The 24,400-nt window shown below is 41.6% G+C and overlaps 1 protein-coding gene and 1 long non-coding RNA gene across 5 annotated transcripts in view; one reads left to right on the top strand and one right to left on the bottom strand.

Annotated features, from left to right (window-relative positions):
- The window catches only part of KDM4C (lysine demethylase 4C), a 390,924-nt gene that overhangs the window by 299,560 nt on the left and 66,964 nt on the right, over window positions 1-24,400 (top strand). The window lies entirely within an intron of this gene.
- Window positions 12,404-19,422, bottom strand: LOC103557276 (uncharacterized). The gene is made up of 3 exons (XR_546433.2): window positions 19,235-19,422; window positions 17,636-17,902; window positions 12,404-15,906 (listed from the first exon to the last, which is right to left on the bottom strand). It is a non-coding gene; the product is annotated as an uncharacterized lncRNA (long non-coding RNA).

Raw genomic sequence — 24,400 nt, forward strand, 5'->3', positions numbered from 1 at the left:
AGAGCTACAGGATATGACTACCCACATCCCACTCCACACTCAGTGTTTACTCTCCTTCCGGACAACGTTGGACTTTTGTGGGTGGAATCTTCTGCTCAGAAGGCTTTTTGCATAAATGTCCCTCCTTTCAGAAAGTTCTGAACTCAGATAGCTATTTCCATAGCTAAAATCCTTCTTCTCTGTAAAGTGATCTACACTACAGTACACTGAATCATTCCGAAGAAATCATTCCTAAGAAAGGTATTAATTTTAGTTTCTACTGCTTCATCATCATAATCATTATCTCATTGAGGATTAAATGAGATATTATGTTAGCACAATGGCTGGCACCTAGTAAGTTTCAATAGTTAACTGTCGTGAAGTGATGTCAACTCTCATCTAATAGATTAGAAATCAGAGGTTTAAAGCAGTTATGTTATATAGATAATAATTGAAGAGCTGTGTTAAACCTGACCGCCTGACAGAAAGCCCATACTCTGCTACTAGGCTGTACTCACCTTTAAGTTAGGTAGCTTTCTGATCGTCTCAAAGGCTAAAAACAAACACTGATGTGCAGAAGTTAATTGTTTCCAGTATTTTCCATGAAAATGATCGTTGCAGTTCAGGTATGCTACCTGGTTTTTGTTTTGTTTTGTTTTCTACTTCAGAAGACTTTAAATATGTGCAGTACTGTAAAACGATATCTTCATTATTTAAGACCTTGGGAGAAATAGGTTGCAAGAAAATGGGGGAAGTATTCTTAAATTAAGTTTAAAAATGTTCTCGCATAGTGTCATTAGCCTTGCAGGACACGTCAAACTTTAGTTCACTCTTGCCTGGTGTCAGATCTGCTGGAATGCTTTGACAAACAGTTGGTATGTCAGAGGCAGCTAAAAGCCTCAGAGAGGTGCATAGAGACACGTAAATCTCTCGTCTAAATAAACTCCACTAGTGGCAGGTGTCTCAGAACTCTAACTCACAGTGATGTGGGCACGTTGGTTTTGTTAACCAGAAACAGCATTTTAACATTGACAGCTTTAAAAAAGATAGTTCTAGTTAGGAATTTGCTATCTGGAGAACTGCAAACTAATCTTGCCTTCAAATGAAAAGATTGTAGTACAGCTCACTTTATAGAGAAGAGAAAGATGTCATTATTGGTTTTGTTTCCTAACATCTGAATCTTTTAAGTGTATAAGCAATTTTTATATAAGCTATTCTTGAAACTTGACCAGAATGAAAACATTGGTTATAGAAATTTATGTACAATTAAGATTTGACCACGTAATTGTTATGCTTGTGAGCAAGTCTTAGTAAAGTCTGCATTATTTCCTTTATATTTAAAAAAAATGCAGATACTTTTGAAGTATTGCAGGTACTGTATTAAAATCAACATTAGCATTTCACCTACCCACGCTTTTCAGCTTTAATTATTTGAGAGTAACCCTAAAAGGCCAGATGATTGTAGTTGGTAGTTTTGCTAATAAGCCTTCTGTGGCTGCTGTATAAGGTATTAACAAGTGAGCCCAGCTGACCATCCAGGGTAGACGTGTGGACACACCCTTCTTGCCTCTGTATGTCAGAATACATGCTTTACGTGAAAAGGTGTGTGCTCTGTGCATTGTCATGAACTTGGGGGTTTGCAGAGGTCTCAGGACATCTGACAAAACCTTCTACCATATATGGTCAATGGATGATTTCCATCCTTGAGAATGGTGGTCTCCTTCGTTTGTGTATATGAGCAAAATAAGGGATATGAAACAATTTTCTCCCCAAGTGGACCCTGGAGCAAAGCACCCCAGCTGTGATGGTGGGCATGATATGCAATTAATAGACTGTCAGCGAAACAATTCCACATTCAGGTGTTTTGTTTGTGTCCCCCTAAACAGATCCGAGAGCTTAATACCTCTTGAATGTAGTAAATTAGTTAAAAGTTTTACTGTGTATGCTGAGTTTTTTATTTTTTTTTTATTTTTTTAAAGATTTTATTTTTTCCTTTTTCTCCCCAAAGCCCCCCGGTACATAGTTGTGTATTCTTCGTTGTGGGTTCTTCTAGTTGTGGCATGTGGGACGCTGCCTCAGCGTGGTCTGATGAGCAGTGCCATGTCCGCGCCCAGGATTCGAACCAACGAAACACTGGGCCGCCTGCAGCGGAACGCGCGAACTTAACCACTCGGCCACGGGGCCAGCCCCAGTGTATGCTGAGTTTTTAATGTTTTTTTTTTTTTTTAAATCAACTGGCCTGTTTAGTCACTTTGACCTTGCTTATCAAGAAGGACAAGCTAGCTGGTGGAGAAAAGAGAGACACCGCTTCTCTTCGACATTTCCCCTTCTCTGGGACATTTTACTTAGTCATTTTGAAAGATTTTTATTTGGAGGATAAGATAAATCTTGGGTGCAATGATTTGTCTTGTTATTCTTAAAACAAGTCAACCCTCACTTGTCCCCACTCATGGGAAGGAGCAGAAGTGACACAGCTTGTGGGAGAGAACTAACCTTGGTCGCAGGTGTGCCCCGCACCGGGTGCTGTGCCCCAGCCATTACGCGCATCACCCTAGGGTCCTCAGCAGTTCTGTATGCATTCAATGTTTCAGTCACCTCTTTGCCAGGCCTGTTCTAGGCACCCTACTGTAGTGAAATAACAGTGGGAACAGCCAAAAATATGTGTTGTTGCTCTCAGGGTGTTTTATGCCAGGATTATTCTCACTCTTTTTTACTAGAGACTCAGATGATTTTAAGGAAATTTAGATATATGATAATCCATTGAAGATATACGTATGGAAAGTGGTTGAGCTAGCATTAAATTGATCTGTATCACGCTAAAGCCCTTCCTGTTTGCACTAAAATTCATTGATATCTGGCATATTGGACTTTTGAAACTTAGCATATGTTGAATTTTTTAGGGTAGACTAGGAATCTGGACACAGAACACCACCACAATAATAATGAAGGCTCACTGAAAGCCGCGGTTCAGTAGGAACTGGGAAGTTGCATTGGCACTGCCCCACCCCCATCTTTTTTAAGATACTGTTTCTCGTCCTAGATGGGAATAGCCAGCATCATCTCTAGGGTGGAGACATACCAGTCTGAGCTCCTGCTTGAGTCAATCCATGGATTTTTCCTAAGATAATATATCACTTATCGCTTTCCCCCAGAACCTTAGGACTTCATCTGCATTTTAAGTTTTGTTTGTTGACCTAATTTGTGGGTAAATCTACTTCTTTTGACTAGTGTACTTTCCGTATCCTGGAATCTCTCTTTCCTTTTGTAATTGAGTCCAACACATATCTTATCACAGCCTCAGAAATAGTGATTGGAATCAAAATCTTCCCAAGGTGCAATGAGTTAGTAGTTTTGGTATGTCCAGGGTCACCTCCTGTAGCATGGAGGCATTTTAATAGGAGTCTCAGGAGTCAAGCTGTTAATCCTGCAGCACATTGTAGGTCCAGAAACTTGTTCCCTGGGGAATCCACTTTGTGTCTCTCAGCCTGAATCCTGCCCTCCTGCAGCACATCAAGGCAACTGAACATATTTTGAGTTTTGGTGAAACTATCACTCATTCATCAGAGTTCTGTCTGGGTGATATATATATTTGAAAACAGATGTGGAAACTGAGCCGACAGATGTTGAGAATGGGCCTGTTGTTGAAGCTCATGTTGTCACACATGCTGTAGGAAGACAGGTCATTAGCATTCAGAATGGAACACCTACAATCTGTGAATTAAAGATGATGTTTGCTGGCTCTTGGATTAGTCTTTGCAGTTTGATTTGTGTTGCTTTGGAGGTAATTAAAAGTTGTCCCCTCTCCCACTCCCACTTCATGCATGCTGGGAAAAAAGTACATATGAAATAGGATAGCTTACTACATTTTAGTGGTTGGTAAGATATACTAATGTATTTGTGTTGAAAGTTCTTTTTAATTTTGGCTGGTCTGCGCTGGGCGTTATCTAGGTAAATCCTGTAAACAACTCTTTGAGGTCGATATCATTATTCCCATTTTACTTTTGGTAAAACTGAGGCCAGCAGGTCAGTAATTCGAGCTGGTGCATTCACTAAGCAGTGGAACTCTGCACTCTCAACCACTGTGCTGCCTCTACTGCCTCCCGAGTGTGGTGCAGTCAAGCACAGAAGGGAGAAATCGAGGCTCTGTGACTCACAGGAACACATTTAAACTGTCTCAGGACGCCTGAGTCTCTCATTACAGTGTCCCGGGCCCCAGTGGTATAAGAGTCAGCCCAGCAAGGCATATGGCACGTGGTCCACGTTTTCAGCCTGCCAGACCAGTCAGCCTAGGAGAAAAGCGTCTGCGCTCCTGTTCCTTTCTGTGTCTTGGTCAGGTACCAGCCGGAGCCATGGCAGGAAGCTCATGGCCACGCTCTCACCTTGGGTGTCTCAGCTTCCTTGGCCAGCAGATACTTGGACTCTGAGCTCAGAGACCTCTGCTTTCCCCCTGTGAGCATCTTTGGTACAATTAAAGGAATAAAAACATTCTGCAATATGTCTGTTTAGTTCACATCACTAATAATTCTTCCTAAACCACGTTTCTTTGAGAAGAAATACCCTCTGTGCATTAACCTCTACAAGAGTGACTTTGGGCATCTTCTCTCTAGAGCAGTTTTCACCTCTGTAAAATGCGCTATTGCTTTGCACATTAGAATCTGTGATCCTGTACGTTTTCTAATGCTTTATATGTCAGTGATTCTCAAACTGGAGTCTGTGTTCCCTAGGATTATGTGATGACTGTCTTAAAGGGACAATGCATTGATAGTTCTGTGAGAATTAATTTCTAGACCCTCAAGTTGGTTGCATACTCTTTGTTGTGTACATTGATCTTACGACAGTGAACCTTGGGGGGGCTGCTGCTTCTCCTTTTGCACTGTTCTTTTTGCTTGACAGAATAAAGGCATTACTTGCAGATAGATAAACAAAGGGACAGATTCTGAGGGCAAGTCTTGAGAGAGCAAAGTAAAGATAAATTAGGGAATAAATACTGAAAAGGACAGCACATTATTTTACCCAGGCCACATAATTTATAGCAAAAGTTGTGACATTATCTACTAGCTGCTTGCTACAATCCACAGTTTTCTCTTCCTTGGTCCACAGGTAGCCCACATCACCCAGTCTTCCTTGCAGGTAGGAGCTCAGGCAAAGGTATGGGAGCAAAAGTGATGGATATCACAGGCCTGGCTCCTAAATTCCCCCACATGCCCTTCTCCTTACTGTTTTCTGGAATGGAGTTGACCAGAGAGAGACCCCAGAATCCAAATGTTGAGATGGCAGCACTTTTGTCCCTGAATGGCTGTGGCAGAGTGCTACCCCACTGAACTCTTTGCCAGCCCAATAATATTATGTGAGCCAGAAATGGATTTCTGTTGTGTTAAGCCATTATATAGTTGGGGCCTAACTTTTACTGTAGTACACTCTTGATTATCTCTCACAGTTCAGAAGTGAGATGCTTGATATGGGGATGCATATTAATATGTTTGTTTCATTCTAAAAATTAATTCAGACTTTTTCTGATAGAAAATAAAGCTGTATATTTTCTAAATGAAACGAAGCTGATTGGTAATGAGGACTGCCTTTTTCTGTTGGGTTATATATATGGCAGACATTTCACATAAATTAGGCTTAATCTTCAGCCCCAAAGTTTGACAAAAATATATTTAAGGCACATGTATAATTACATCGTGGAATTCTATGCTGGAAAATAATACCTGTTACTCTTTTTTAAATCTTAAAATTAAAAAATAAAATTTATAAGAGTTAACTTTAACATATGCGAGGAGAGAATAGTTTTCCAAAACTCCTTTGGGGAATTGTAACTAAAAACATTTGACTGTCACTAGTATATAAAAGAGACCTGTTAGCAAGTTGTTTAAAGGAGTCTTGGTTGACCGGGTTAATAAACAGGTAGTTAGTTATTAACCTGTGTAAATGTGCTGTGTTTGGGGCACACCTGAAGCAAGTGACAGAGACTAATGCTGCAGCTTGAACACCTTCTGCTGTTGTAAGTCTTCCAAATTACCCTCTTAAAATATTTGTAGATCTCATCAGGCAGGTGGATGGAAAGGTTGAGTAAGTGATCTTCCTGTAAGGAAAGTGTTTGCGTAGGGGGATTACTTCACTTAGTGCTGCCAGTAAACCTGAAATATTATTGTTCCTTCTCCTTTCCTGAATCTCTTTTATGTGCTGTGGAGACACATAGATATGGGATGGACCTCGGGACCTGGGCCAAGTGTTTGTAGGAAAGAAATTGGAGAATACCTAGGTGACTAAAGTGCTAAGAGAAGGACTCAGTCTCACAGAATGTAATTTCCTAAATTTATGATTTGGCAAGTCTGGTGCCCACCGGGTTTTAAATAACTTAAGGGAAACATTCCTACCTGTGCCCCATACAGCATACAAAACTCACTGCAGGCGAGGAACAGCAGAGAGAAACCTGAGCATTTGTCATCCGTGTAGGCATGTAAAAGATCAGATCTCCCAAGTGGTTCTACCCCATTGACTGAAAGTGCCTCCAGGAGTGTGTCCCTGGCATTCATCCGCTTTGAAGATGTTGGCAAACATAAATGGCAGGATCACACCTGGCATTTCTCTTGAAAACCATTGAACACCCCATGGGCCCAGAACCTGCAGGAGCTGGGGAAATCTGGAAAGTGGAGTAACTGCTCTGCATGTGGAAACGTGCAGACAGATCTCTTCCTGCTGATGATGGGAGGAATCCTTTGGGTCTCCAGTGCTGCAAAGCAAGAGTCTAAAGCCCTGGAGATGAGTTCAGAGGGTGGACAGTAGGAGGAAGACCTGGTGCTAGTAAGGAACAGCATGTGTTACCTCACAAACTCAAGGGACAGCATCAACATCCTGAATTTCTTTCACTCCTTTAGAAATTGCGTGAGAGCAGGAACCTAGAGAGAGATTTGCTGGCTAAAGGGACTTGTTAGGAAGGTAATTGGGTGGATGATTTAGACATCAAGTGCCTTCCACGTGGCCTGGCATATGTCCCTGTGAATGGCGTCATGGTGGTTCTAAGAATGGAGTCATCAAAGAAATAATCCTGTGGCCTCCTTCCCTGGAGATTCTGTCGTTCCTTCAGGGCAGAGACTGCGACTTGTTCATCTTTATACTACTAGAGCCTCTCTTGGGGCCTAAGTCCATACGTGGGAAAGATTTAAATGATGACTGAATGGACCACTTATAATTGTTCCCTCCAGCCTCGCCCACTAGAATGGTACAGAGGGACTCAGACCACTGTTCCTTTAGGAACAGTGTATGCCCACCTGAATTTCATCTCAGGATCCCTAGCAGATGAGATTCAGGAGGAGTTAGGAGGAGAACCCAGTCAGGCATTGTCACTGATACTGTGATCAAGATAAGACACTAAGGGCAAGGGCGTCCCATTTAGGGTGACTCCACAAACCCTCACTGCATCTTCCAGAGCCTCATAGTTTGGGTCCTCTCTGAGGATGATGATGGAAAGGCTGGTGTGTCTCAGGTAGCCATCTGCAGAGGCAGAGCTCTAACTACTTCTTGCCTTTGAGCCCCAGGGTGCTTCCCGGGGGCTGCGGGTCCTTTTCCAGCCAGAATCTGCTTTCCTTCTGCAGCCAGCACTGTCTGCTGACTTGACACTTCGTCTCAAGACTACTGGGTTGTCACACTCAGTGTCAGATCTCACATTGCTTTAGAGCCACTTCCTTGAGGGCATGAAGATCTACAGGGAATAAAAAATGAAACGGGCAATTTTGTCAAGCATTTGCAGTAGTGAAAAAGAGAGCTGACAATAGGAACTTATGTCTGTGGTTCAACAGAATGAATGATCAAGTTGTATGCAATAAAAAGAAATTGTCAGATTTAGGAGAAATGATAAAATATAGTGCAAACATTAGGGCTTTGTCTTTATTTAATATTTATGTTCCTAGCATTGGTAGGGTTCGGTCTCAAGCAGGGATGAGACCTGCAGTGCCCTGTTGTCTATTTTCATGAAGAAGTGTGCACAGGATTTAATTATTTGTCAAATAAGTAGAGTTCTCTCAGTTAACCAGCCTGCATGTACTCAACAGTTCAGGAACATTTTCTTCCCATTCTGAGTCAGTGTTTGTACATGTGTTTGTGTCTGTGTATATGAAACACACATACGTAAATATATAATATAAAATATATTTCTGTATTTAGTGTGTGTGGATTATGCATTTGTGTATGTCAGGGAGAAGGGTTGATGATATTTACTCTGGCTATGTCTTAACATTAGCTCAAGATCATCAGAAAGTCTAGATTAGTATTTCTATATAAAGGGCAGAACACCAAGAGGGCTCTTGTCCTGGTTCTGCTGCTGGCTATGAAACTTTAGGCAAGGAATTTAATCTCTAGGTGTCTAATATTATTTGCCACCTGTAAAATGAGATAATCATATCTAACATCCAGAGACGTAACGAATCATGAATTATTGCATGTAAAGTGCCTGAGGCAAATGGAAGTAAGGTTCTTTATGAGACAGGGTGGTATCATTCAAATGGTAAAACTGTTGGACAGATTATGTTTCTTCCATATCATCCCTTCTCTCGAGGGAAAGATAGGAAAGGTCTTTCCACTGTGCCTCTGTGAGAATTTGGGTCCAAATCCTCAAGGAGTTTTTCAGTTGGAAGAAGACTGAGAAAGTAGAAGCATTATGTAGAGACAGGACTAAAAAACTAGGGAGAATTTTAGGAAAGATCCAACTGGTAGCCCATGGTGTGCAGTGGCAAAGAGTTACTCACATTATCATCGTTCGATGCCTGTAATCAAGTGCCCAGAGAAGAGAAGGCTCTGAGTGACCAAGTATTTGCTGCCCTAGAACATTCTAGTGAAAATAAGGAGTTTAATGGAGTTGGTTGCTTCTTATGCACTGGGGAACTTAGGCAACGAAAACGATGAGCCTGGGCCTTTTAATTTAACATGAATGGTAATGACCTACTAAACAGAAGCTTTAGGAGCCACTCAGTGGTGCTACCACCTCTCTGTTTTCCCATTTGGGAGAATGGCATGGTTCAAGTAGGCACTGCTCCCGCAGCCTGGGGCCCAGATTCAAGAAGACCTGGAGCAGAGTCACAGCCACTATTCAACATGAGCAAGAAACACACATTTTGTGTTGTTAGCCACTGAGGTTTTGGAGATTGTTGCTACCAGAGCATGAAAGATGATTAATATAAAGTCTGTTATCATATGCTTTTGGAAAATGCTTACATAGAGTCCTATAATAGGGCCCGCTATGTTCATAGGCTTGTTCTTTAATATTTGTTCCAAGCATTGATTATGTCCTCATGCAGGTCACCATGACCATTTGTAAAGCCACTACCATAAGTGATACCTAGGCCATATGGTGTGTATTTTAAACCACCCTTCCACTTATGAGCTGTGTGATCATGGCGAAGTTCCTGATTGGTCTCTGCCTCAGTTTCTTCATCTGTAAAATGGGAGTATTACTACTGCCTATCTCATGGAGTTTAGAGAATTGAATGAATAGTATGTGTAACATCCTCAAAGCAGTATCTGACATGTAATGAATATTTATTAAATTTATCTATAAATATTTGATGAGTGCTTACCATATTCTAAGTCCTGAGCTGTCACTCATAAGGGTTTATATATAAGGGCTAATAAGGATGAACAAGAATGTATTGGTTCCAATGTTCTTAGAGTTCATAGGTGTAAGAAGAGAGATATGTTAAAAAATGATTAATCGTGGATAGGTGTAGTATCACGGGGATGTCCATCAGGGACCCTAATTTGGAGGGTCAAGAATGAATGGCCCTGAAGGAATGACATTTAAGAACTGAAAGATGAGTAGGAGTAGCTAAGATGAAGATAGGGATGGTGGGGACTTAACCCAGGTAAGGGGAGCAGTATGTTCGGGGGCCCTGAGGCAGGCAGGAGCTAGGCATGGCAGAGAACTGAAGGCAGCCAGGGGGGCAGGAGCAGGAAGGAGCCCTGGAGCGGGTAGCAGAGGGGAGAGCCACAAACCACACACACACACACACACACACACACAGTTGTGTGACTGTGGGCAAACACATCTACAGCCTCAGTTTCCTCATTTCTAAGATAAATGATTCTTTCAGTTCCAAAATTCCTATTCTTAGGCCTTTTCTTTCCTTTTCCTTTCCTTATTTCAAAGAACCAATGAAGCTGTGCCAAAAGTTGTTTATAAAATCTAATTGTTCAGAAAAAACTAAGAGGAAAAACCAAAAGGAGGGGAAAAATAGGCTCTTTCTGGTCTGATGCTTAACCCGACTTTTACACCATAAAATACAGAGCCACGATGGCTGACCCTCCATCAGCTCTGGCTCCTCGGATGACATTTAATTTTGCTTGAGGATGGCGTCAGAGTGAGAGCTCTTGCGAGACCTGGGGAGTGGGGTCAGGGTTAGGGTCCCGCATCCTCCTCTGCTCACAGGAGTGTGGGCTTTGTAACATTTCTTCCTGTTGTTGTGTTTTTCTTCTCAGACTGTGTGGTGAGACAGTTTTAGCATTTATAGAACACAGGCACTTTTTTTTCCTTTTAAGATTGGCAGCTGAGCTAATAACTGTTGCCAATCTTTTTTTTTCTTTCTTTCTGCTTTTTCTCCCCAAATTCCCCCAGTATATAGTTGTATATTTTAGTTGTGGGTCCTTCTGGTTGTAGTACGTGGGATGCTGCCTCAACGTGGCCTGATGAGCGGTGCCATGTCCGCACCCAGGATCTGAACCAGAGAAACCCTGGGCCGCCATAGCGGAGCGTGCAAACTTAACCACTCAGCCACGGGTCCGGCCCCAGAACACAGGCTTTTATGTGAACCCCTCCTGAAGTGAATGGAGCATGCAGTGGAGGAACTTAGTTTTTTCTCTTTTTCTTTCTTTGATTATTTTTCATTTTAAAAAGTTAGTCATCTCTGGTACATTTGAATCCCAGAGCAAGCAGGGAAGTTTTAAGAATTGGTAGATGTTTCTGTATTTTAGAACTCCACTGGCCCTCATTGTGAATTTCTGAGTGAGGCCACACAGGATGTTGATTGCGTGTCCTCTTATGAACATGGTTTGCTGCAACACTGGCCTCAAAATAGTTATTACTCTGTTGAGTAAATATGTCTTCTGTCACAGAGGGGAGTACTTATCCACACTTTGTGCTGTGTCTCTCACTGGAATCTTTATGGAAAAGTGAGGCTGGCGGAGACAGGACAGTCCACTTTGGAATAGGCTGCTCTAAGAGAGACGCTCGCCCTCCTTCTCTGCTCCAGCCCCTCCTCACCTCCTCTGCCACACTCACTCCCTTGGGAAGTAAATGCTGCGTTAGGCACCGCCCTGTTCAGCCCCTCCTCCCATCTGAGGTGCTGTCAGAGTGCTCTTCACCTTGCGTAACTCTGCAGCTGCCACCAGAAGACCCCAGGATCATAAAACTCAGGGTCATCTGGCAGGCACCTCCAAACTGTGCACACCCCCCGCATACCCTTCATAAGGACAGGTACAAGGATAATTCATGCTTTTCCCTAAAGTTGATCTGCCTAAGAGCAGGCCTGCAGGCTACAGGGTCTTCTGTGCTCTTCCCCCTCACAGTCAGTCTCCCACTTAACTCTCATCCAACTCCAATCTTACTGTGGTACCCTGCTGCATGGTGGAAGACCTCTGGCATGCTAAACAGAGGAATGATGCAGAATACTGGCCTTAGTAAAGTTGGAAAAGGGAATGAATGTAATGACTGGGTAACAAGTATTTATTTGCAACTCGGGTCGCTCCTTTTCTTTACTTCTGACGAAATTGAAGGAGTACCCAAAGGATGTCAGCTGATAGACAGCGATGGATGATGGCTGGTGTGCATTTAGGCGTATAACTCGTTAAGAGTTCAAAAGCATTGAGAGACATTGCTGGAACAAGACTCCAATCCTATCAACTTATTAATGTGAATGCTTTTTTTTTTAAAGAAAAATATAATTAAAATGACACTGAAACCTGTCTCACTCTAGCATGTGTGGTATATACCCATACTTACATAAGCTAATTTAAAAAATCTTCATGTCCATCTGATTAAGAGATACGTTTCCAATAAAAACTTACTTTTTTACTTTAATAATTACCAATATTGTAATATATGTTTAGCTTTGATCAGTTATAAATTGAAAATAAGTGTAATTGTTATTCAAATCATAAGGTTTTTTTTTTTAACAAAGAGCCTTGTCATAGGAAATTTAAAAAAACCGAAACTTCAATTAATATGCATATTTTTGTTAATCAGAGGATTATGGTAGAGTGGTCAATAAAAGAGTTTTGAGCATAAAAGTATCTTCAGATCAAATTCTGTGGCGAGAGTGGAATAGAAGTAATACGAGTTTAAAGAGAATAAGGAATGCTGTAAAATCTGTTAAAGAAGAGTCTGTTCTTTTATTGTTTTGATGGATGATGGAGGTATCAATTCACCATGGTATTTAGAGATATGTGTTTTATTTCTAAATGTCAATATTTAATACACAAGAATGATCACTTTCACAATTGTTTAGTTATGATGAGAAATTTTATGTCTACTTAAAATTATCCAAGGGAGTGCATAGCTTTTCAGAATTCTATCTGCTTCTGGTTCATGAAGGAGACTGTTTTGGGATGCTGTGGTGATTTCCAAATCTGGCTTGGGAGCGCATATTAAAAATACAGACTTTTGGGCTCTTGTTCAAACCTACAAATCAGAGGTTCTAGTTGAGGGGATAGGACCGTTTTGGCAACACAATTCCCTGATTCCCAGTGATGCTGGTGCAGCCAATCCTGGGACAAGCGTTTGGCTGCCCTGTGTCCACTTGCTTCTCCTTGCAGGCCTGAAGCCCCTGCTTTGTCCTCCTGGGGCGGACTCAGGAAGTAGGAGGTGACAGACCAGTGTGGAAGTGGTGCAGTGGCAGACACTCACGTGGGAAGGAGCCACGAAGCCAAAAGCTCCTGGGGTCTCAACCATGGAATGGGGACTTAGAGCAAAGGCCATTTCGTCCACTGCCTCGTAGGGAAGGGTCGCATCCTCTCCTGAGTGATCTTTGCGCAGCTTACCCTAAAATGTAGCGTTTTTGAGCTCTCCTTTAAGAACTTTCAGTTCTGTATTGCAATTTTCTAGACTTATTAGTCAGAATTAGTACTGACCCAAATCTACCTGGGATAAGTCAGAAAACATTGATTTGAAAACTATTTGACATCTAAAATTTGAGTCCATCAAAAAAATCAGAAGCAGTCAGTGATTTCGAGGCATCCTTCTGGATCTTTTGATCGTAAAAAATTCCCTCAGGATCGGACACGTGGCTGTTATTAGGCAGTACAAAACAGTCCGAAGGGTTTGACTTAATGGACTAAATTTGCTGCGCACTGCTAGGGATGTATTGTCGTTCTCTATTCTTTTTTTTCGTGTGAGAAATTTGTTGCCGTTTCCTGTGTCTCAACAAGATAAATGAACTAATTTAAAATATTTTCCACGCCTCATCTGTCCACTCCACAAGCTGTCAGTGGGCTTGGACTGGGAGCTTGCACGCCCGCAGTCCTCCGGGAGTACTGTTATTGTGAAGAAGGAATGTCGTTTCCATAGCAGCTTGGAACGCCTTTGCAAGTGTGCTTGCACATTCTTGCTGGGTTGGGTAAGAAAGTTGCTATTTGGTCAGGCTTTCTAAGGCACATTTGCTTGACTTAAATTAAGTCATTACGTTTTTTTTTAGTTGAAGAGGTGGGAGAAAATTTTCAAGAATCGATGAAGGGAAACAAATTTGATGAGTTAAAGACCAAAACAGAAGAGAAGAAGAAAAATATTGGAGTTATTAAAATTTAGAATTATTAAAATAGGAAAAAGTTATTTTTCTTTGAGATACCGTTTCTAACTTTACATATTTTAATGTATTTTGGGGGTTGAATAATTTAAAAAAATCATGGCATCGTCGCAGGTTTATTATTTTTTACAGTCTCTTGAATTTGTCATATTTTCTTCCATAGCACATTTAAAGGGAAAATTACATACAGAGCATGGTAGTGGCACATGACTTTAAGGCGTTTTCATCCTGTTTTGCATCAGGATCGAGTTCTTCACAGTATTTACTTAGTGGTATTTGTAGAGGAGGCAGAGCAAAAAAAGTGATAAGTTGGAAAGCGTTTTTACGGTTTCTGAGATAGTACAGACGGGTTCCTTTGGATTTTCTGAACTTTTTTCTACTTAATAATACATTTTAATGAGTCTTTGGGGGAAGTCATAACTTTACTACACTGCTTATCGCTGCCGCCTGCTCACATGACACAATGCTCTTGTGAGGTATAATATTAAAATCATCTCTGGCTAAAAGTGGATTTTGGCTTTTAGCCTAACACTGAGAAAATAACCTTTCCAGTCCAAGTTAAATGTTCCCATAAGCTCCTTAAAACCAAATTTTCCTTGTTAAAAAAAGTTACTGAACGTAATTCCCAGAGCGTAGAGTATGGAAGCTATTTAAATTAGACTTAAAAAAAAGTCCTTCCCATGTTTTGCTGGCTTGGCCTTTCTTTTGCTAATGTTTGATGGGTTCTTGCTAGGTTTGGAGTGAGAGGTCAGCATTCTCTCAAGGGAGTTTGATGGTCCAGCAGATGGGTTCAGTTCTTTAGCTTGAACTGTGGCTTAAAGCAGAATGCAGCTGCCTGCCACCCATTGCCAGTGTGCCTCCACGGGGGAATCGTTGCAGTCTCTCTCAAGCCCCACTTTGTACTTAATTGTGCCCCTGTTATTGTCCAGAACTCTAAACCTCCAGCTCCCTCAGAACGCAAGGCCAGGCTTTCCACAGTTTCCCTGGTAGGTCAGCCCCAAGGTGGATAAAAGTTTGATGGATGCACTTCTAACCTCTTCAGAGCTTTCTGTCGGTACTTGACAAGTAGATTCTTTCTCCTAAATATTTTAACACACAACCTTCAAAATGACATTTACCTCTTCTAGGACCATTTTTGACAGTGGCATGTAGCAGTTTTATTTTTATTTTATTTGAAAACATCATTTGGGGTTTTATAGAAAAAAATAAAATATTTATCTGCACAGCTTGTTATCAGCAGGGAGGATAGGCATTCTTGGATGGGTAGAAGGTTTATTGGTGGAAAGATTCAAGAAGCTATTTTGTGATAAAGGATTTCTTTGCATTTTTTCCTCTAGTCAAGTAAATTGCTTGTGGGTTCTTCCTAAGAAAAATAATCCCTCTGGTGCTGCTTTTAATTTGATCAGGTTTAAAATGTTTTCAGAAGAGTTAAGCTTCCTTTACATTGGTGTCTGGTGTGGTCAGATGGAGGAATAGCTTTGGAATGAACTAGATCTTTTAGTGATGCACCGTTTGACCTTCCCACAGAAGGTTCAGTACAAGGAATCAGTCAAAACAACAGCACCATTTTCACTTGACCTCGAGACATGTGGTGTATACCCTTTACCCCGACAGATAGAACTTCCTAAGCATATTTTTCTTTGACTCATGTTGTAAGAGTTTATGTTTCTTATGATATATATCCATTGTGTCCAACTGTCACTTTCAAGAAATAGGCACACACCACAATATCAAACCACTGTCACGATTTCTCATATGTGGTTACTGATAACTACACTTTACCTGCAAGGGGAAGAATTAATCGTACATCTTGTTCTTGTTCTTTAGGTAAAAGTTTGCAAGGTAAAATATAATCCTGGTAGGACATAGAATCATTTTATGAGCAGATGGGCCAAGTTGTGAAAAGATCGTTATAAAGCCTAAAACGGGGTGGGGGGGACCAAAAACCTCTTCTGCTTGGAGGCTCTGCTTTTAATCTGATCCTCTGCTGAGTTCAGGAATATTTCAGGTGAACCCGAACAGGTGACTCTTCCTCCCCTGGGGGCTCTCAGATGCTTTTCAATGGAAACTTTCAGTTTGTCACTTTCTTGGGAACGGCTTTACCCAGATACAAGTCCAACCTCGAGGTCTAAATTCACTTGAGAGAAATGGGAAAACCCTGTGTGACCTTTTGCCAAACTTCACACAAGTCTAGTATTAGAACTGAATAATTGTTCCACCCCACTAATAGTTTTTTTTTTATTAAAAACTTCCCTTAAAATCATTTAAAGAGTTTTCCCCCCTAGAAGAAAGCATAAATACGTGCTCCCTCTACTTTAAGAAGGGTCTGTGAACCCATATATCTAGTTTCTTCTATTCTGATGAGTGCTAGATAGATACATGGTTTTAGTGACCCTGCTTTAAAAAATAGTTTACTAAATGTGGCTATAGCAGAAAAAATGAAGAAAATACTTCAGAGTCCTGGATGAAAACCCTGAATCTGCTAAGGAGATTTTTGCCCCCTCTCTTCATAAGAATGAATCTGAAAAACATACTCTGGTGATGAAGAGTTAAGCTGTGTCATCACACCTGCCATTGAAATGGGAAGCTGGGATTGAAGAATGAACATATCAGCTCCCACCTGGCAAGAGTCTGCAGAAAAAAATCACCTGGCGCTGAATGAGGCCAGACAAGGGAACCTGGTACAGATTGGTTTAAGGAGAGTTGCTGATGCTTGTTCTGACGCAGCGCTCCAGCCCCAGGGTCAGCGAATGCTGCTACACTGTTAGTGAAGATTCTTTTAGAAGTCCCACTCCTTCTGTCCTTTGGTGGTACCCTCCCTGATAACTGGTGTGATCTGATTTTCTTCCCATCTGCATCGTATACCCAAGCTCTTGTGCCTTTGCTTTGGCAACTTGAAAAGAACTGACATATTATCCCATTCCGCTATTTTTTTCCCCTCATCTTTTAAAGAAAATAGTAACAATGGCCATGTTTGGAGAGCCTTTTATCTTTAGAGAGCACTTCTGTATCCATTATCCCATGAATTCTCAGGAATTGTGATCCTGCAAAGTACAGCTGCAGAAACTGAGGCTCAGGGGCACCTGGGAACTCGCCCAGGTCCCCTGCTTCCTCGAGGGAGGGCTGGAGCTCAAACTGCAGGCTCTGGCAGGGAGCGGGAAAGGGTTTGAGTGAGCCTGAAAATTGCTCCAGATACCAGCAAGGATTATGAGCCCTGAATCTTACCTTTATTTCAAAAAAACCTAGAGGCCATGAACTCTTCTGTTTCCTCATTTTACGCTAATCTGACCAGGGCCGTTTGAAGAGGCTTCCAAATAAGAATGTTTTTTCTTTATAATTTACCATTGAAAAGTACCACCTTGGCCTCAGAATTGTAGCACTAAAATATATATGTACATACACTTAAACAAAAGCAGTTTATATTTTACTGCCCCGAAGCGGAATGGACTCCTGCTGCATGGACCAGCTAAGGGGCTCTCTCTTCATACAGAGGCATACGCAGGGGAGAAATAGAGCTGTGTGAAATTCAGGATGAACTGGATTATCTTCATCTTTTAAAAAAGTAATGTGAATGATAGAAGACCACACTTTAGTTTTACGATTGCCAGTGAGCCATAATATAAGCAGTAAATGTCTCTTAGAGTATGAACACGTTCTTTCAGACATCTGCTGGGGTAATTCCCTGTTCTGTTTGAAAGGATCTCACAGAAATGGAATTTTTGAATATTGAGAAAATTCCATTAAGAAATGGAGAGTGAAAAGCTCATTATAAAAGCTATGCCAAGAATAAGTAAGATGTGGTCTAGCATCTGAAAAATATTTACTTTCAATCAAAATGAACTTTTAAAACAAGTTAATGTTCTCACCTTTTGGCTGAAGAGTTAATTGCTGGGCCAGTCTAATATGTGTTTGAAGTTGGTCAGCCAATTTTTCATGACAGACAAACATTGTAGATAATGTAGATAAGGTATTGTTATTTTCATGAAGAAAATCTGCATGTTAGGAATGACCTTCCTCCTCTGTTGCAGCCACCCCTTTTTATGACTTGTTCATAGCTACTTGCAAAGACTGGGAAACTGAGGGTCGTACGTGGTGTCTGGTTCATTGTGGGAGCACATCTGCCGGTTCTGATTCTGAAATGATAGGAGAGGAAAAAAATAGCTCTAAAGATATCACGGTTTATGCCCTATCCTTTTTTATTATTATTGTAAAAACAATAAAACAACAACGTTAACAAAGAAAAAGAGAAAGCCAGGATGCCACTAGTCTAAACATGCTGTTCTTCATTTTTGCTTATTCATTGAAGGCTCTCTCGCTATGTGCGCATGGCTGTAATCCCTGTGTTCCTAGTGACTGGAGACTGTTTTAATTGTTTCGTGTCGGGGTTCTTAACTCTTTTGTTTCGTGGACTCCTTTAGCAGTTTTTAGTAAAGCCTGTGGATCTCTTTTCAGAAAAATGTTTTTAAATATTTAAAATAAAATACACAGGATTACAAAGGAAATAATAATATTGGAGTGCACTTAATAAAATATTTTAAAAATTAGTTTGTGATATGGTAACATAGGCTTTTTTCTCAATGCGTTGAATAAGGTGTGGCAGATCCACAGGTATAGAATTTCTGAGTAATTATGAGCGTAAGTATTTTGAAACTGTGGATCTGAAGGTGGAGGGGAGGGCAGGGCAGCTGAGGCATTTTACGCCCGATGGCCCTGTTACCTGGGCGAAGGAAGAGGCTCAGCTGTCGTTAGAATGGGAGGAGTGGGGCTGGGGAGTGGGAAGGTTTGGGAACAGGTGGGGCAGCATTGCTTAGCTCTCAGGTTCTGTGTGGAACCTCTTATAGATGTTCTTTCTTTCTTTCTTTCTTTTTTTAAAAGATTTTACTTTTTTCCTTTTTCTCCCCAAAGCCCCCCGGTAGGTAGTTGTATATTCTTAGTTGTGGGTCTTTCTAGTTGTGGCATGTGGGATGCCACCTTGGCATGGCTTGATGAGCGGTGCCATGTCCGCGCCCAGGATTTGAACCAACGAAACACTGGGCCGCTGCAGTGGAGCATGCGAACTTAACCACTCAGCCACAGGGCTGGCCCCAGATGTTATTTCTTTTAACCCTGAGAACAGCTCATGAGGAGTAGTTACTCTTGTCATCTTCACTTGACCAATGTAGCAACTACGCTTGGAGAAATTACCTACAGATAGATCATTGAAAAAACATTGACCATTTACTACCCTCAAAGGAAGTGCACCTAAATAATCCAGAAGCACTATCCTGATTAGTAAAGCAAGGCAAGGCCACAGTGGGCACAGTGTTAGGATTCGGTCCCAAACCTTTGACCAGAGCCTGTTTTACCAGCTTTTGTCCATTCCCTAAATTGGGAAAGATAAGAAGAATTTCTAAATGGCCCTAAGGACCACTTGAGATTGGAAATCCCAAATTTGTCTTATCTAGAAGACAAATTCCCAAACTCACTGTTAGGTGATTTTTCTCTTGAAGCAACCATCTTAGCAACCTGAAGAGAGCAAGGCAGTAGTTCGGGTCTGCAGGAGAAGGGGCAGTCCATGTTCACACAGGGGACCACCCTGAATCAGCTCTTCTCGGGGCTGCGGTCATCTCCACTGCAGAGGTTCTTCCTCTGAAAGGTCATCTGGGAGCCGTCTGCACTGCATTGGCTTTATAGCCTTTCATCACTGCTTCCTCAGTTTTATTGGGAGACATGATGCAGTGTCTTAAGCATAAATTTTCTCAATGTGGCTTGCTGCTGGCGTAATTGAAAGACAAGAGGCGTGGAGGTTGGGGCAGGCCACAGACAGAACAATTCATGGGTGACAGTTTCTAATAAGGGTCAGATGTGTTCAGGGGCCTTGGGACAGCTTCTGGTGTTCAGAGTAGGAAGCACACCCTAGCATAGCAGCTTTTGTAGTTGTGAAAGAAAAATGATGAGATCTCTTTGTTTTTCCTTTTCCCAACCACTCAGATAAGTACTATTCACCAAGATAAATGTATGCAGCAGGAGTGTATATAAATGTTCATTTAAACTGTTAAAAAATGCCTGTGGAGGGCTGGGCCTGTAGCACAGTAGTTGAGTTTGGCGCATTCTGCTTCAGCAGCCTGGGTTCACCTGTTCAAATCCTGGGCACGGACCTACATATTGCTCATCAAGCCATGCTGAGGTGGCGACCCACATATAAAGTGGAGGAAGATTGACATAGATGTTAGCTCAGGGCTAATCTTCCTCAGGGAAAAAAAAAAAAAGCCTGTGGGAAGTTGGATAAGAGAGAGATGCTTGAAACTTCACTGTTGGGACCCAGTTCATTGCAGATTCACGACTGGGAGTTGCCTTTATTGTTCCATTCCAGACTTCACCAGTGAATGCAGTCTCAATAAATATACAGAAAACAGGGATTTGAGAAACCATACACACCTCTCTAAAAAAACATTGAACATAACAACACTGCAGCCTTTCATAGTGTTGGCTGTTTGGACTGTCTCAAAACAAATATTGCTAAGGATAATTAGTCCTTATCTTTGATTTATTCTGTTTTTTTGTCAGATATCTTTAGGCCTTCAGGCTTGAGGCCAGAAATAAGTAGAAAATGTGTCCTAGTCCTTGATTTGATAATGCCAATAGCAAATCATATCTGATATTCATAATAAATAAAGTTTTTTTTCTTCACCTGTCCTTGGAGTAAGTGGAAAGCTTGTAAGCCAGCCTTCCTAAATTGTGTCAAGCGGGAAAATTTTGTTTCTTTTTACATTTAACACTGAGAATTAAATGATTAAAATATTATTTCCAACTCTAATTCAGACTGATCTACAAAAACAGAGTTTTGAAATCTTCCTAAGTTATTAGTAACTTCACAAATCTGGATAGATTTTTATTTGGGAGACCACACACATCAGTGGCTTTAGCAGGGCCTGGTTGTACCAAAAGAGGACAGAGTGCCTTTTTGTTTGTTTGAAGTAAACAATCCAGTAATTCTGAGTTCAATTAAATGCTTTATTTAAGGAGAGTAAGAATTTCTGGTTCATTTCTTGTAAACAATAATTTCAAATAATGAAATTTCCTCTAGGAAACAGGTGCTCTTTAATATTAACATGAAAAGAAATAAAAATGCAAATACACAAATACTTAGAGAATGTTTGCTTTGTGGTTTAGGAGGTTTACTTTCCCCACCTATCAGCTGAAAGATGTTTAGTGACACTTAATAAGTACTCAGAATAAGGTTTGTTCTCAAGCTCTCTATATGCTGTAATTGTATGCCCCTTTCACCCTTTAAATTTGAAATAAACTTGAAATGAAGGATGGAACCCAAACAGGCTGTTGGAGAAGTAGAAATGAGAAATGATTGATTTTTCTCAGCATAGATAACATTGCCTATCTTGTGGTTCAGCAAACGCTGCTATATACTATCAGTGAAGTGCCTCTTCCAACATGAGATTGTGATGTTGCCTTTAATATTTAATTTATTTGCAAATGCTGCATTTATTTCTGGGTTTTCTGCACAGCCCGGGTAGTAAGTACAGAGGGGAATCTCTGTTTTCTGCTGTAGGGGTGCAGGAAGAAGGGCAGGCAGTGGTCAGAGGCTAGCCTGTTTCCCCCACGACCTTCTCGCCCCCTCTGTTTGTTCAGGCCATGTTATTTTTGCTGTTCCTGTGACTTCCCTGTGCCTTTGCTGAGCTAGAATTCAAAACTAGTTCTATCTGACGTGCCAGTCCAAGCTTCTGACTATTACGAAATACCGTCCACATGGGGAAGACAGGAGGAGTGTGGTGTTTGGGCAAGGTACTGCCCAGAAATTCAGTTTGTACACTGTGCCAGGCGCCTTTGATAACAAGACGAGTAGAATTTGTCCAGCCCCAAAGGAGCAAAAGATGGACATGCAAAGAAACATGCCTGAGGAGTAGGCATTCTTAGCCAAAGGTCATTCTGATTTTCTGGGTGGGTTGGTCTGAAGAGTTACTCGGTTGCCTGAAGTTTAAACCTAAGCCACTCAGAAAATTATAATAAAATAGTAGTCTTGCTTTGCATTTAGAAATTAGCTGCCACTGCTAAGCCATTGTCAGTTTCTCACCTTGGCAGGTGAAAGTGAGGTTCATGAAAAGGTACTGTCCAAGGTCTTCTGAGAGCTCATCTTTCCAGTCTGTCATTCCTTAGCTGTGCTCCTGCTTCTTAACTCAATTTTGCTTCATGTTTTCCCACCTCTGGGCTTTGTTACATCCATCCTGAATGCCCTTCCTCCTTCTGCATCCCACCGCATGTGCACTGGCTGAAACCTGCTCAAAGTCCACCTGCTCTTGCTGGCTTTCCTAGTTCTCTGAAACCCCGCTGGGCAGCTTCTCCGAGCCATATGGCAGACCCCATGTCCCCACTGCTGCAGGCTCAGCCAGTGTGCAGAGAGTCCGCATCACTCCCCAAGGCAGTGTCTGACCTGGTGTAGAAGCGTTGCACGTACCCTCTAAACTCTAAGAAATTAATTACAGGAAACTTCTGACTTTGGAGAAACCCCATTTTCACTTTCTTACGAGTTCTCAGGAGCCAGCCTCATGGAACTGACCCAGCAGTATCTGGACTTGGTGACTCATGGCCCTCGATTCAGAGTGGTGCAGACATCACCTGCCTGAGCTCTCCTGCCACATGAACTGAGCCATCCAAGCAGAATCATACCTCCTTCCTTGTCCTGTGTTTGGTGTCCCTCAGGTGGCTGTCATGAAGTTCATCCTCTATTGCCCCTCTTCTAGATCTGCTCAGTAGAAGAATGGGGGAAGTGCGGGGGGTGGCGGTAGGAACCTGCTGAGGTGCGCATGCTGGCCTCACCTTTGTTCTGCTGGTCTGACCCTCTCTCCTCCCACATCTGCTAGCACTTTATCTTGCCTACTGTGATTAGTCCTGCAAAGCTTTGTTACAGCTATTTCTGTATGCTAGAGTGAGCTCTTTGAATATACCCGTTGTATCTTTTTCATTTTTGTATCTCCTTTTGCATTTTACAAAATATCTTTTATAGAGAAGAGGTTTAGTAAGTATTGAAAGGGCTGAAAGAATGAATTGCATGTTATATGTAATAAGGAAACAGTCACTCATTTAGTCTGTGGATATTTACTGGGCATCTACTATGTGCAGGCAGTGTTCTCGTGTTGGGATTCAAAGGTGCTTCCAGAGGATTTTTCCGTAGTGATCGTCCCTGTGGTGTACCTGCTGATCCAAAATAAAACAACATGTGACTAGGCTGTTGACATAGTACTTTTAAAGAGTCATTTGTTAATTTGTCAGTCTGTGTCTGAACTGCTATGATCTTTCCAGTTCTAGAATTCTTTTGTGATTCTTAACGTTTGTCAGCCCCAAAAATGACTCTCTAGCCTTGTTTTGAATAAGTGCAGCCTTCTCTCTGATCCCCACCACCTCTACCCATTTTTCTTGCCCTGTCTCTTGGCCTGGCTGAACTCATTCCTCTGCCCTTTCCTCTTCTGCCTGCTACTTGACTTTTTCTTAGCCTCTCATCTTTTGTGGGGTGAATCTCACCAAACAAAAAGCAGTAAGAAAAATGGTTTCTGATACATATCATAAATAAGGATTTAATTCAACACCCTTGACGTCATTAGCCATTTATTTTGATGCTCTGATCTTTAAGTGTAGAAATAACTTTTCTTGTGGGGGGTGGGTTGGAGAGACCGAGCACTTCTCATGTTATGAGCTGATACATAGGTATTCAGAATTGAGTCTTATTGTACCATTTCACGGTGTCTGCTGTTTGTAACATCCTTAGATGGCTGAGATCAGAACAATTTTGTGTTGCACAAGTGACGTGAGACCGCATATTAATTGCTGCCTTTCACAGAAACAGCCCAAACCCTGCAGTGTCAGTTCACCGTGGACCTGGGTTTTCAGCGTTCCCTTCCCCTCCCTCCACAGCTGCTCTTTAGCTCTGTGGGTGCGCTCTTTTCTCTTGGTATCAACCTTACTCCTCTCTGCGCCTTCAGAATCTTGCTGTGATACGGCTCTTGCATTCTGCTTTTCCCTCTGGCTAAATGCTTGCATGCCTGTCTCCTCCCCTGGACTGTAAGCTCGGTGCTGCAGAACTCAGACTTTGTCATTTCAGTGGTCCCCCGACACTGGCCAATATTGGCACATGAGTGATTGACTTAATGAATACCGATGAGCAGAACATAAATTTTACCGGGCAAGTTGAAAAAAAAAGGGATTCTACTTTAAAACCTGTATTTAAGCCTTGGAGCAAAATGAAAGTTTCGGCCTCAATCGTCTGACTTGCCTGCAACAATAGTGACATTCTTTGAGTCCAGCATTATTCCCTGTGTGAGTTGGGAATGTTAACTTGCCGTGTTGTACTTGGAAAAAGTGTCTTTGGAGAGCAAAAGGAAAAAGGAAGTAGCTAATATATCATTGTCATTAGCTTGTTACTTGTCTGATAGGGAAACACTAATTAAAATTAAAATCATTTATGCCTGTTTTGGAATGACCTGCCTATTTATGGAACTAAAATGAATGATAAAATTGGCAAAACAACAATAAAATCATACTACAAATCATATGAGAAGGAAAAAAAAGGAAGGGGATGTGCTTTGAACCTCCACCTCCTTCACAGCTCATCACTCTGGATGCCCTCTGCCAAGCTGTGTGCT

The sequence above is a fragment of the Equus przewalskii genome, chromosome 22 (assembly GCF_037783145.1).
Source record: "Equus przewalskii isolate Varuska chromosome 22, EquPr2, whole genome shotgun sequence".
Classification (NCBI taxonomy): domain Eukaryota; kingdom Metazoa; phylum Chordata; class Mammalia; order Perissodactyla; family Equidae; genus Equus; species Equus przewalskii.